The sequence below is a fragment of the Eurosta solidaginis genome, chromosome 5 (genome assembly GCF_040869045.1).
Source record: "Eurosta solidaginis isolate ZX-2024a chromosome 5, ASM4086904v1, whole genome shotgun sequence".
NCBI classification, from domain to species: domain Eukaryota; kingdom Metazoa; phylum Arthropoda; class Insecta; order Diptera; family Tephritidae; genus Eurosta; species Eurosta solidaginis.
The window spans coordinates 141,271,692-141,286,198 of record NC_090323.1 but is presented as its reverse complement, the minus strand read 5'-3'; the positions used below and the strand labels follow the sequence as shown (position 1 = coordinate 141,286,198).

The 14,507-nt window shown below is 37.2% G+C and overlaps 1 protein-coding gene across 2 annotated transcripts in view; it reads left to right on the top strand.

Moving 5' to 3' along the window:
• Positions 1 to 8,108: 8,108 nt before the first annotated feature.
• Atg18a (Autophagy-related 18a) overlaps positions 8,109 to 14,507 on the top strand; it is a 72,487-nt gene continuing 66,088 nt past the window's right edge. For both annotated transcript variants that reach the window (XM_067787512.1, XM_067787511.1), the window contains exon 1: positions 8,109 to 8,280. The gene's annotated coding sequence lies outside the window, so the exon portion shown is untranslated. The remainder of the gene's footprint in view (positions 8,281 to 14,507) is intronic.

Below are 14,507 nucleotides of genomic sequence, written 5' to 3'. Positions count from 1 at the left end.
TAAGTATTACACTTGGCTGATGAAATTTCTTCTGTAGCTGAGCAGTCTCAGATCGTGACGCTTGACAAACCGCTGCCCATCAAAGACTCGGCAAAATAAAAAAAAAAAAAAGTTATTATATATATATATAAATCGATCGTGTGAACAGGATTAGCCTGGTTTCATTGGGCCACTTGAGGGCAGCGCGCTGCCACAACATCCATTAAAAAAAAGGGCAACTAGTCGTATTCTGGGTGGATGTGGCATGAAGAGATTTGGTGGGCTTGGTAGAAGTAACAGCTTTGCTTGGCTGTACCGGAGTAGCTGACGATAGCATCGAGAGTGATCTGCACCTAACTTCTAAAAATGTATTAGCTGCTCGAAAGTTGGGGGTTCGTAGCTAACAAGTGACAGCTCCCATTGCTTCCTGGTTTCGAACGCCTACCTACTACTTCATGAACAAACCAGTCGTCCCAGAAATCGACGGGTCGGCCTAACGCTTTCAGTTCACGAATGTGCTGCTGATATGGGTTGAGGACACCTTTTACTGAGCTGGTGGTGTCGCTTGTTGCTTTGCGGATATCGGCCATAGCTTTGAAATTCGATTCGACGATGACTAGCATGATCTTGAAACGCGACATAAGCAAGTCCCATGCCTCCTTGTAATTTGCATCACAAATTTGGAAACCGCTGACGACTTTCAAATGCTTTGAGCAACTCCGTAAATAGTGCATTTTCTGTCCGTCCGACAGCGCGGTATTACTGTCAACCAGTCAACAGAACGAGTCGTAAAGGCCTACCCATTCAGTCGAGTCGCCTAAAAATGTGGGTAGCTCCATTTTGGATAAACGAATGGAGGCAGACACGGTTGTAGAAACATTTGTTGGTCGGGTTACATTCGCGGATGAGGCTTCGGTGTGACACTTTTTGGCACGGTTAAAATTTGCTAAGGCCATAGCGTACCAAGTTTCGGCTTGAGTTCGTGTACTCTCTTCCACTGCAACGTTATCGGCACCACAAGCGACGTCCACCTCATCCTGTTCAGCGTTGAATCGAACCCATTTTTCGTCCAAGAGTTTCAAATAACTCTCAACTTGGTCGGTGTCTAACAAAAATGTACCATCCATGCCTTTTGTCATGTACCTTTTTATTGCGTTCAACGCGGAGTCCCGTGTTTTCACAGAGGCTGACATTTTTGTTGTTGTTGTTTTAGTTTACAGTACTTGCAGAGCGAGGAAATAAATCAAATTCTATTATAAATGTACGTATGTAACGCTATTCGTTGAAGGCAAATAATTGTCACGATGGCTTACTAAAATGCGCAAATGTACAGCTCTATGAAAATATTGCTTGCTGAGTTGTTTTTGTAGAGAAGGGTATACGGATTCTGTAGTGCAATGAATGCGTGTACGCGTAGAGGGCAAATGACAGTCAAATAGAAATGACTTGAATTGTTGGTATTTTTGTAATATGTATGCGTATCGGGCGAATAAAAATTAAATTGATTTGTAATTTTTCCAACGGAATCAAATATGCGGTGTATATAAATTAAAAAGATTAAAATTGCGAGCGATGCGGGCAATCCGGCTCGATGGATCAAAAAATGGTGCGGCAAAGGAGCTTTGGGCTAGATTACCTTGGCAGATGCGGGTTGTAGATCGCTTGGAGGCAATGTAGCGGGTGGTAGACTATCTGCGGATGTGGACTGTATATGCGGGTTTTTACTCACGCAAAAATATTCTGCTTCAACTGATAAAAGGCTGGCGCGCTGTACTGCGGTGAACACCTTGAATTTTCCTTTCAAAAAATTACTTGCCTTTAGTTCGTGCGAAAGCACTCCAAATGAATTCAATACAAACTGATATTGCTCGATTAGCATGAACAACTTTATTTTAAATATATATTTCGATGTTTTACAACTTTTTAATTAATTAAAATGGCACGTTTCAATTTTTGCACTTGCTGGCGAATGAATATAAACATAACAAAAAAGTCAAAATACATGGTTGCCGAAAGCAACTAATGGGCGCTACTTTACCCGCACAAATGTACTGCCTTATCAGCAGATAATCAATAATAGCGCCTAGTTGGGCACAATGCATTGCATGATTCATCACTTAGGGAAATTGAAGTTAAATTTTTAAACAGACATAAATGTTATAATTTTGGAATATATAGCATCTAGGACACCTTTATTGCAGTAATTGAAAGAAAATGTTTGCTTATACTCAAGTATTTAATTATTTTTTCTAAATTTATCTTTAATATTGATGCAATGATAGAAGTTATATTAATCCAATGCAACTCTGCTCTTCTCACTGTTCTTCATTCCACTCCATTCGAGTGTATCTTTCACTGAATTTCATTTCATTTCATTTCATTTATTTATCACGGCAAAAAAGCCTAATTCATAAATTAAACTAGATTACAATTTACTATCTAGGTTTTACAATATTCGTAAAGTTTTGCTTTAAAAGCTACGATATCATTACAACTTTTTTATATCTATAGGCAGTTCATTGAAACTTTTTAGACCTTTATATAAAATATTTTGCTGATCGATTTCAGTTCTGAATAAAGGCAGTTTGAAATTATTTTTATTCCTTGTATTAATGTTATGTGTTTGCTTAACTAATACTACGGTACATTTACACTTTTAATATTAAATATAAACTTCATAGCGTGAAAAAATATCTTTTGCTTGACACTTAACCAGTTCAAACTTCTCAGCATATCAGCCGTACGAGTATCTCTAGGTTTTTTAAGAATAAATCTCATACAACTGTTTTGCATCTTTTGAAGTTTATCTATTTCTTTGTCTGACACAATGAATAGAATAGATGGGCAGTATACAAAGTGCGGTTCTATAATGGACTTATATATAATTATTTTGTACTTTTTTTGAATATATTTGGATGTTCTCTGCATAACCCCAATTTTTTCGCAACTTTCTGGACTGTGTAGTTTATATGTTCTTCAAACTTGAGTTTGTTATCAATTATAATTCCCAAATATTTTATACTGTCAACTTTTTGTATGCTTTCATCATTTATTTTTAAACCAATTATATCCTCATTAACTTTCCTCCTTGTTATTATCATAAATTTCGTTTTATTTATATTAAGTTTCAGTCTATTTCCGCACAACCATTTGTACAGGTTATTCAGTTCATGTTGTATTTTAGAAAGTGCAGAATTAATATTATTCTCACTAATCATTATTAATGCATCATCAGCGAAAAGTTTAATTTCCAACCTTCAATAGCGTTAACTATATCATTAATATAAATTAAGAACAGTATCGGTGCCAAAACTGAGCCTTGTGGTAACCCTATGGGTACTTCCAATTCATCAGACATCATGGTATTTATAACCGTTTTTTGTCTCCTTCAATAGCTGCGAAACCAGTCAAGTTCCATACCAGTTATACCTATACGTTGCATTTTTTTAATTAAGATCTCCCTATCCACTGTTTCAAATGCTCGTTTGAGGTCAAGGAAGAATGAAACAACCACTTTTTTATTATTTAACTCTTCTTTCCAGTCATGTATCACCAAATTATGAGCTGTTTCACATGAATGTATCTTCCTTAAGATTGACTGTTGGTGGGCTAGTATGTTATTATCTTCAAGGTATTTCATTAACTGGTTCTTAACATAAGCTTCAAGTATTTTACAATCACTAGGTAGGGTGTTCATGGGTCTAAGTTCTTCAGGTTTTACTGTCTTTTTAACTTTTTCCACTGGTATCACCGTTGACGTTTTCCACTTTTCTGGTACAACACCCTCTTCTAGGCTGTTATTAATTATTTGTGCGTAGAAATATCCTGTATACGATATACAGTTTTTAAGTACTACATCAAACTTTAATCTAGAATTGACTTGTACCTCACTTAGTGCTACACGGCAAGGTTCTATGATGTTATTAATTTCTATTACGCTATTTATAAAGAACCCATTTAGACCATTTGCCAGCTCAGTTTCATTTTCTACCATCATACCATCTATTATCGCCTTTTTAATCCCTTCGTTATCTCTCGTTAAGCAAACCGCATGCTTGAGATGTTTCCACATTTCTTTGGCGTTATTTTCATTCATTTCAACTTTATTTTCCATATATTTAACTTTCTTTATTTTTACTAGCTTTTTGTAGATACGATTTATATTTTTATATTCGTTCCAATTACCTGTTTGTATCGCAAGCTTATAGTTATTATATTTGCATTTATTCATTTGCGCCAATTCTCTGTCGTACCATTTATTCATTAGCTTGATATGAACTTCTTTTTCATACGTTAAACTCTTCATAGCTTGCATTATTATGTTGTTCACTAATTCTACTTTCTCATAAATTAGTAGGTTTTCATTTATGTTGAAGTTACATGATCTCAGGATGCTTATTAAGATTTCACTATTATATTTATCCCAAGCTGTGATTTTCTTGGTCATTCTCATCTGGTATGATTTAGACGTTTTAATATTGAACATTATTGTTTCATGATCTGAAATTTTGTATGCAGGCAAATTATTGCACTGAATTTCATCTGAATGTGAATATAATAAATCAATTTTAGATGCATTTGCATATGTAATTCGAGTATTAAATTCTACTTTTTGGGTCATACCCATCACAGAAAATATCTCATTCAATTTTGTGCTATATGTATTTTGATATGTAGTTTATATTAAAATCCCCGATTAGTATATTACATTTACTTCTTTCAAATTTATCGATTAATATTTCATTTAAGTACTCGATAAACGCTGCATCACTTGTGCTTGGCGAATGATACAGAACCCCTATTTGCCACTTTTTATCGACCTTTTTCAATTTTATTATAATGCACCATAAGTTCATATTGACACTAGCATTACAAATTACATTTCTCTCCACTGTCCTATGAACATACACTAGTACTCCTCCTGTATGCCTGCTGTGTGAGTCTTATACGATGCTATTTCTAATTCGCTGTCTTCAACATCTTTCGTTGTACACGTTTCCGAACATACATAATATGATACTTGGTGTATGTACTTCATCCAACACTTCCAGTTCACATTTGTTATATACTATGCTATTAATATTCAAGTATATGCACTTTAGTTCATTGTGTCTAGTCTGCAGTATTTCTTTGTATCGAATTTTCTTCAGCGGTATTTCATTGTATTGTGCCGGGCTTATCAGTGCGTCGGGTGTTCGCTGCTAGTATCCTAGCCTTTGTTTTTTGGCATTCAAGTGCTTTAGGTAGACTCGGCGCTGTCTGCTATTGCACGAGTGATTGACATCTAATCCTAGATTTAACTTCTCATTTGCCTTTATGCAGTTTATACACTTGTTTGCTGGTTGTTCATTACACTCAATGGTCTTATGCTTACCCAAGCATTTGGTACAAACTTCCTCGTTTTTGCATTCAGTCGCCTTGTGATTGTATCCTCTGCATTTGAAACACGTTGTCACATCAACGCCATCGTAAAATTTGCATCTTTCCCATCCTACGTTCAGCTTATCTAATTTTAAAGCATTAGTAAACATTTCCTCGTCCACCTCCAATATTGCGTTGTAATAGTTTTTGTTGCTAGTTTTAACATTATATTGCTTAATAATTTTTATTTCACCCTGTTCTAGGCATTTGTTTTGCTTTCTTAGACACTCGATCAGGTCATATCTATTCTTTTCAAACTGCATGCCTATTATAAATAATTTTGGTTTATAGTCACGTGGTATCTTTATTTCATATTCATCACTTATTTTTTTGTCCATTATTTCTTTAAATTTATTTCTTTCATCTTCATTAATATTATCGATCACCATAATACCATTATGGCCCCCTTTAATGTCTGTTATCTTTAGCTCATTAGGGTTAATTTTATTGTTTAGATCTTGCCTTGTTCTTAGAATTAGGCTTCTGGCCGTAATAAATAAATAATCCAATCTTTCACTAGTTTGTTTTGCCTTCGGTTTAACAATAATAGGAGCCCATTTCTTAAGCTCTGGAACGGCCCTAGCTGTGGTTTTATTTTCACACGTTCTTAGCATATTTGCATATGTTTGTTGTGGTATCCCATAATTTTTCTCCTTTACTATTGTTTTTATTTCACTACAAAATTTCTCATTCTCCCTCCCTACTACTTCAGCTTGATTTTTTATTTTCTCTGCTATCTCTCGCACTTTCTTAATTTCAGCTGCATTTTTAATATACATTTCTTGATGCATTTTTAAGGTCGCCAAATGTTCATTGTATTTTTCCACCATTGTTTTCATTTAAGGTGCTGCGCAGAAGTGTGTACTACGCAGAAGGACATCACCGTGGTGGTAGCCGCGGTTATACCACACACCCGGACTTGGCATGGCGTAGCACAGGGTTATTTTTTATAAGCGCGGCCGAAGGCCGCCTATGCAATTAGGTGTTCTACGCAGAATTACCGTTGGAATCAGCATAAAAATCTCTATAAAGTCCGATTTTAAAATTTTTTTTTTACAAATGTATGTATTCTGCACTTGTACCAATTAAATACATTAATTTCAAATTATTCAGAGAATTACAAAAGAAAATACATTAATGGTGTATATTTGTTTGCATTTATGTCGGCGTGTCACCACCTTATAATGTTCTACGAAGATAAAAAGATGTTGTTGCGGCAGCACTATTCACCACCTTCATTTGTTTTCGTTTGTTTAATTGCAACAACGAAAAAAGCGACAATAGTATCGACGGGTTTTCCGCGAATAACTTTTAAACGAGATAAAAAATATAGTTTCTGCTTTCGGATTTTGAATCTTGACGCAAATACGCGTCTTTTGAAATTTTACTAAATTTGGAAATTAAAAAGCTTATATTTCATAAACTAAAGCGCCTATTACTGATACTTAGCATAGACTTGACTTGACTTGGCGTAAATTTGGCAACTTAGCCACGATTATACTCCACTTGGCGCATACAATCTGGCATCATAAACAGTGTTGAAATTTATTTTTAAATATATGTCAATTTGTATGACAAAATGTTAAAATGAAATGGAAACAAACAAATGGCATCTCAAATGTAAACGTCACTTAGAACTTACATAGAAAATCAAAATTCAACAGACTTCTAAAGGCTCCATTACTGATACTTAGCATAGACTTGACTTGGCTTGCGAACTGTCACTTACAGTTCTGTTAAATGAACATTGCATGTTACTGATTACTCAAAACTTAACTTGACTAAGTCTGTTGAATTTTGGTTTTCTATGTAAGTTCTAAGTGACGTTTACATTTTGAGATGCCATTTGTTTGTTTCCATTTCATTTTGACATTTTGTCATACAAATTGACATTTATTTAAAAATAAATTTCAACGCTGATTATGATGCCAGATTTTATGCGCCAAGTGGAGTATAATCGTGGCTAAGTTGCCAAGTTTACACCATGTCAAGTCAAGTCTATGCTAAGCATCAGTAATGGGGCTTAAGTCAAGTTAAGTGTTCCCAAGTTTTGAGTAATCAGTAACATGCAATGTTCATTTAACAGAACGGTAAGAGACAGTTCTCAAGTCAAGTCAAGTCTATGCTAAATAACAGTAATGGAGCCTTAAGAGTTTCCTAGAGTTGCGGATGATAATTTTGTGATTTTTAGGACTGCCGCCACCCCTCAAAAAAAAAAAAAAGATGGAAAATCGTGGCACCTTATTCAAAATATTCCCCGTGAATGTCATTCAAAAGAATCGAATGAAGGAAAATCGCCAATCATTGATATATTTGGATTGCAATAGCTATTAGCGATTTGTCAACATAGTGTACAAGTACAAGTGTGTTGACTTATCTGTCAGGCATTCTGACAAGCACTCGCTGGATTCGGAATGACAGCGAATTCAAAATGGACACCATTACCGAATGCTCCGAATGATTGAAAAACTGAAAAAGTCGAGACGATTGGTAGACAAAAATGTTGTCGTTGAGACCAAAAATGCGACTCTAGACCTGAGATTTCCATCAGGTGAGCGAGGCTGTTTGTAGTTTTGACGTTTATCGCTTAGTGAACACACTTGGTATAGGTACACTATGTTTGTCAATAGCGGCGATGCAATCACCAATAGCAAAATATCGTTCCATCACTAATCTACCATCGTTCCGCCATGCTAATCTAGGTAAAAATCACAAAGAAACGGAAAAGTGATCAAAACAACTGCAGTGGCCACTGAAACGCGTAAATTGAAAACAAGTTAAAATTCTATAATTATATTGAAAAAAAAGCTTTATTTGGTTGTGTTAAAGTGCAAAAGAAATACAAGTTGACAATAACTCTTCGGAAATAAACGAGTAAACGTAAGAAAAAATGCTCCGACCATATTCGTCGCTTAAGTTTTTGGTGATAATTTAGCTTTATCAGTCAATAGTGTTACATATTTGTTTGTCCCTTGATTCCTTTTTCAATTGCGTATTAACAAATTATTGAAAAGTACACGAATTCCTTAAATTCTTTTTAATTTTCAGAGTATGCTAAAAGAACGCGCATTAAGGTATGGCACTAATATTTAGATTGTACAATATGGTACTTTGTGCAGTACCGAACATGCGGTGGTAAAACTTTAAATAAAGGCTCCTACTGAGTGACGCTTAACCGATGTGGGAAATGAAAAAATGTACTTCTGTCCTATGGTAGGGGTTTTGATTTAATCCGCAATTTATCTGATGATTGGCAAGTAAGTGTTTTGGCTACTGGCGATAGGAGAGATGTCGGACGATAAGAATATCCTATGTTAGCTGGTTTCCCAGGCTTTAATAGCGGGACCACCATTTTGGCCTTTTTACATTTCTCGAGGATGACAAAGGTGGAAAGGGACAGGTTGAAGATATGTGATAGGTCAGTAAATCCCTCCTTGCCTAGGTTTTTAAGCATCGGCATGACTATGCCGTCTGGGCCCACTGCTTTAGATGGTTTAGCATGAACTTTGGCATCCTCAATCTCTTTGGTGGTGATGGTAATTCGGGACGGGCTGTATTTATGCTTGGTCGCGCATCTGTTGGCCCGCCGTGTAACGTTGTCAACCGTAGTATGTATTATATATTGTCGGCATAACGCGCTCGTGTTTTTTTTTTCGCATCCGACAGCACTTTATCGCGAAAAACGGTGGAGATTTTGTGATTGTGCTTAGTCTGATTCGATAGGGACTTTATGGTGGACCAAAGCTTACCCACAGCGGAACAGAGCTTCAAATTCTTTAAATGCTCCTCCCATTTCGCCCGTTTGTGTTCATCCACAACCAATCTGATCCGTTGGTTTTGTATATCCCTTATTTGGGGGTCGTGTTGTCTTATAAAATCACTTTCTTTCGCTAATGTTGCGGCCTCCGCCGGAAAATGTGGCTGAATTTCCTAAATCTTCCGGCGGGAATAAAAGGAGCATAGGCGGATTCGATGACCTTGCGGAAAGCACGTTCCCCTTGGCGGGCATGGGTCGTATTAGGGAGGGCAGCAAAGCGATTTTCAGTATAAGATTTGAAATGATCCCACTTTCCTTTAATATTGTTCAACTATATTGTATTCATGGCTACAGAATAGACGTATGCGAATTATATTAAAATGTAGTAGATATACATCTGTACAACTAATGCTTGATGCACTGAAATGGTTGCATTTCGCACAGATAGTTGCGCACTCACCACTTGCCGTGTCTATATCTCCTCCCGTTCAGCCAATTCAGCAATGCAGGCAATGCCATTTAGTTGCTCGATCACCTGTTTTCGCAAGCTCATATACATTGCCTTCTACTGCTAACACTGAAATTGCAAACCTCCCCTCCTCGCCAAACACCGCAATACCTAACTTGTCCTATGCCCAACAGCTGCCGACGCCTTTTGTTGCTGGTAATAAATCTACACCTGCTAAAGCTGACACATCTGTTAATGCCAATGTTGCTAACACAAATGCTGCTAGCTCAGGCGTTTCTGTTATTGCTATTAATGCTAGTGCCAATGCTGCTAACGCCAACGCTGTTAATGCTGCTGTTATAGCTAACGATTCTGCTATCACCCACCTAACATTTCCTTCCAAAAGCAAACCTGCTAAAGTTAATACCAATGCTAAGTCAAACCCTGCAGCTGAAGCCAATGCCGCTGCAAGCCCTAATATCAGATTACGCTCTACTATTGCTACTGCCGCTGTTGCAAATTCTGCTGATATGAGCAGTGCTACGGACTCTGTTGATGCTTCTGGCCCTGCTGCAAACACTCTTAATAATGTGGATAGTGCTACTGTTGGCCGTCAAACTACCGGTGAAAGGAACAGCCTTAGGAGGACCATAATTCATGGCTGCAATGGGAGCACCGAGCTCGAGGCTGTTGTTAAAAAGAAATGGGTTCACATTTCCTCCTTCAAGCCGACGGTCTCGGAAAAAAATATCATAGATTTTGTCTCAAAGCATGCTGGAATTGACCGCAAACATCTTTCGTGCCATAAGTTAGTGAAAAATGGTGTTCCACTCGATAGCCTGGAGAGCATAAATTTCAAGCTCGGAGCCACTACTGCTTTTTATGACAGTCTTTTAAACCCTAACGTTTGGCCAGCTGAGGTCAACGTTCGGCCCTTTAAGCAATTTGAAAGTCAGTCTAACAACACCTAGCTCTTATAAATCGCTCAACGCTGAACGAGCTACCCATCTAGTTGACAGAGCGGGTAGATCACTGACAATTTATTTCCAAAATATAGGCGGCATGCCCACAAAGGCGATAAATGTTCTCCTGTCCTCATCCCGGATGGACTACGATGTTTACGTTCTCGTCGAAACTTGGCTTAATGAGGACTTCTTTGATGTAGAGTTTTTCGATCCTATGCTCTTTGTAACTTATTGCAAAGACAGAGATTATATCAAAACGGGGCTGAGAAAAGGTGGTGGTGTTTTGATGGCAGTAAAAAGAGGCTTACGTGCCTCAGTCTTTGAATTACTTCACCGCGATTCCCTAATCGATCAGCTGTGTCCAAATCTCTGGCTCTTCGTGTTATACGCTCATCTGCTATTCATACATACCGCCAAACAGTCGTGACAGTTTATATAGTGCTCACATCGAAAATATTGTCAACCTTTGGCAAGCTAATGCTGACGCTAATTTTTGTATTCTTGGCGATTATAATATGCCGGACATCACATGGGTGAATTTACAGAATAATGGCATTTTAACTCCTACAAATGTTACGCGCTTACATTAAATTAATCTCATTGATAGTTTTTTAAGTTGTGATCTTATCCAAATTAATAATTTATTTAACGCTCTTTCTAGGTTGCTTGATCTTGTGTTTGTGGACGAAAATTTAATATTTGAACTGTCTCAGAGTACTCTCCTATTATGCGCGTCCGATAAACATCATGTTCCGCTTGCTATATTTATTCAATACTTTGACGCGATTCCCGTTTCTACTCTCGCGGACAATCTTTCTTTGAACTTCCGCCGAACTAATTTTGAGGAGCTAAATAATGCTTTCCTCGATGTAACTTGGGAAAATCTATTTAATTCTCAGGACGTGAGCGCTTGCTACGAGAACTTCCTGTATAAGTTGTGTGAGATTTTTAATATCAACGTGCCTCCTCTTGGGCCAAAACTATTCAAACTGCCTTGGTACAACAAAGCTCTAAAAAATCTAAAAAATAAACGAAATAAGTATAACAAGTTATTTAGGGCTAATACTACGGATACGTTCCTCAAGGAGCAATATACAACTAGTGTGAAACAGTTTAATGTTCTCGATAAATTTCTGTATAACCAGTATATGGGAAGGCTCGAAACGGATCTAAAAGTAAATCCTAAGGCTTTTTGGAATTTTATTCGCTCCAAACGTGGCTCTTCTAATATTCCCACTTGCGTGGACTTTAATGGCAAGTGCGCGCAGTCTCTGGATGGTTCTGTTGAACTCTTCGCTGAATTCTTTAAATCTAATTTTGAAGATGATGCTGCTGTTCCGAATCTGCTCTCTGCTGTCAATGAACGTTTAGATTTTGGATCGCTCACGATCTCCAATACCGACGTTGCCAATGCTATGTTAACACTAAAGCCCTCACTGAAACGCGACAGTGATGGCATCTGCGCGTATGTTCTGAAGCACTGCAGGGTATCTTTATGTTCACCTCTTTGCTACATATTTAATTTGTCTCTCTCATCTGGCATTTTTATTGATAGATGGAAATGTGCTTCGATAACACCGATTTTCAAAACCGGGATTAAAAACGATGTTTCAAACTATAGGCCTATTGTTAAACTTACTGTTTGTTCGAAACTTTTCGAAAATATAATAAAAGATAAACTATCCTTTATAGTCAAACGCATTGTTGAACCCAATCAACATGGTTTTTCTGCCGGACGCTCTACTGTCACTAACTTGGCGTCTTTATCGGATTTTTGTATATCCGCATTTAAAGATGGATCTCAAGCTGATGTTATATACACGGACTTCTCGAAGGCCTTCGACAAAGTGTCTCACCAGATTCTCTTATATAAACTTGAGTGTATTGGCTTTCACTCTGTGTTTTTAAGCTGGTTGAAATCCTACCTGACGAATAGACTCTTGTGTGTTAAGATCGAAAATCTGAAGTCCCACTCATTTGTTTTTCCGTAGAATCAATGCCCCTTCGGATTCGTGCCTTCTGCAAAGTGACCTTAATAATGTGGATGATTGGTGTGGGGCCAATAATCTTTTCTTAAATGTTAAAAAATGTTTTAGTATGTCTTTCTCAAAATCCATGAGCTACTATTCTTCGTTGTACTCTATTTCAGGCATCCAGTTGGCGTCAATTAACGAACTTGTCGATCTAGGCGTTGTCTTTGACTCAAAATTCACATTCACCAATCACATATGTTATGTGCTCCCAATGGCTACAGGAACCTTGCTTTTCTTCGCAGATATGCAAGGGACTTTAAAGATCCGTATACTAAGAAAGCCCTATATATATCGTTAGTGCGCTCCAAAATTGAATATGCTTCCAATATCTGGAACCCCATCTACAGTAATCATTCGGCCAGAATAGAAAGAGTTCAAAGAAAGTTTGTCCGTTTTGTTTTGAACTTCATACATTTTGATAACCCGCTGCCTTCTTATTCTTCTCGTTGTCATTCTTCTCGTGATCAATCTGGAATCACTTGAAGCGAGGAGAACGGTGCACTTGGTTAATTTTGTGTACGACTTAATTGTGGGCTCTTTGGACTTTTCTTGCGAAAATCTCGTTTAATGTGCCGCAAAAAAATCTGCGCGCATTCCTGCCTTTTTACTTAAGTTCTTGTAGAGCAAATTACTTTTATTTTAGCCCAATTTTCCGCGCCCTTACAGAATTAAATAAGCTCTCTACTAGATTAAATATTGATTTTTCTGCGTCCAGAGACACATTCAAGGCTTCCCTTGACTTACTCTTTACATAATGTTGTACCTGTTGTATATGTTTAATATTTATATTTATTTTATTTTTAATATGTTATTGTATCTAGTCTGTAAGATTCTTGATCATAAACTGAATTAATGAACTATACTATAAGTTCTTTCTAATCCTTCTCAAAAAACTAAGTTGCCCGAATTTGTTTTATCTATTTATTTAAAGCGGACGCAAACACAAAGCGGTCGACTAATTAATGTAATAGAACATATATATATATATATATATATATATAACTACAAAGCCATCCTTAAAATTAACAAGTAAGGAAGGTTAAGTTCGGGTGTAACCGAACATTACATACTCAGTTGAGAGCTATGGTGACAACATAAGGGAAAATAACCATGTAGGAAAATGAACCGAGGGAAACCCTGGAATGTGTTTGTATGACATGTGTATCAAATGAAAGGCATTAAAGAGTATTTTATGAGGGAGTGGGCCATAGTTCTATAGGTGGACGCCATTTAGGGATATAGCCATAAAGGTTGATCAGGGTTGACTCTAGAATGCGTTTGTACGTTATGGGTATCAAATGAAAGGTGTTAATGAGTATTTTAAAAGGGAGTAATCCTTAGTTCCATAGGTGGACGCCGTTTCGAGATATCGCCACAAAGGTGGACCAGGGGTGACCCTAGAATTTGTTTGTACAATATGGGCATCTAACGAATGATGTTAATGAGTATTTTAAAAGGGAGTAATCCTTAGTTCCATAGGTGGACGCCGTTTCGAGATATCGCCATAAAGGTGGAGCAGGGGTGGCCCTAGAATTTGTTTTGTACAATATGAGTATCAAAATAAAGTTGTTAATGAGTATTTTCAAAGGGAGTAATCCATAGTTCCATAGGTGGACGCCGTTTCGAGATATCGCCATAAAGGTGGGCCAGGGGTGACTGTAGAATTCGTTTGTGCAATATGGGTATCAAACGAAAGAAGTTAATGAGTATTTTAAAAGGGAGTGGGCCTTAGTTCTATAGGTGGATGCCGTTTCGAAATATCACCATAAAGGTGCACCAGTGGTGACTCTAGAATGTGTTTGTACGATATGGGTATCAAATTAAAGGTATTAATGAGGGTTTTAAAAGGGAGTGGTGGTTGTTGTATATGTGGTCGCCTTTTCGAGATATCGCCATAAAGGTGG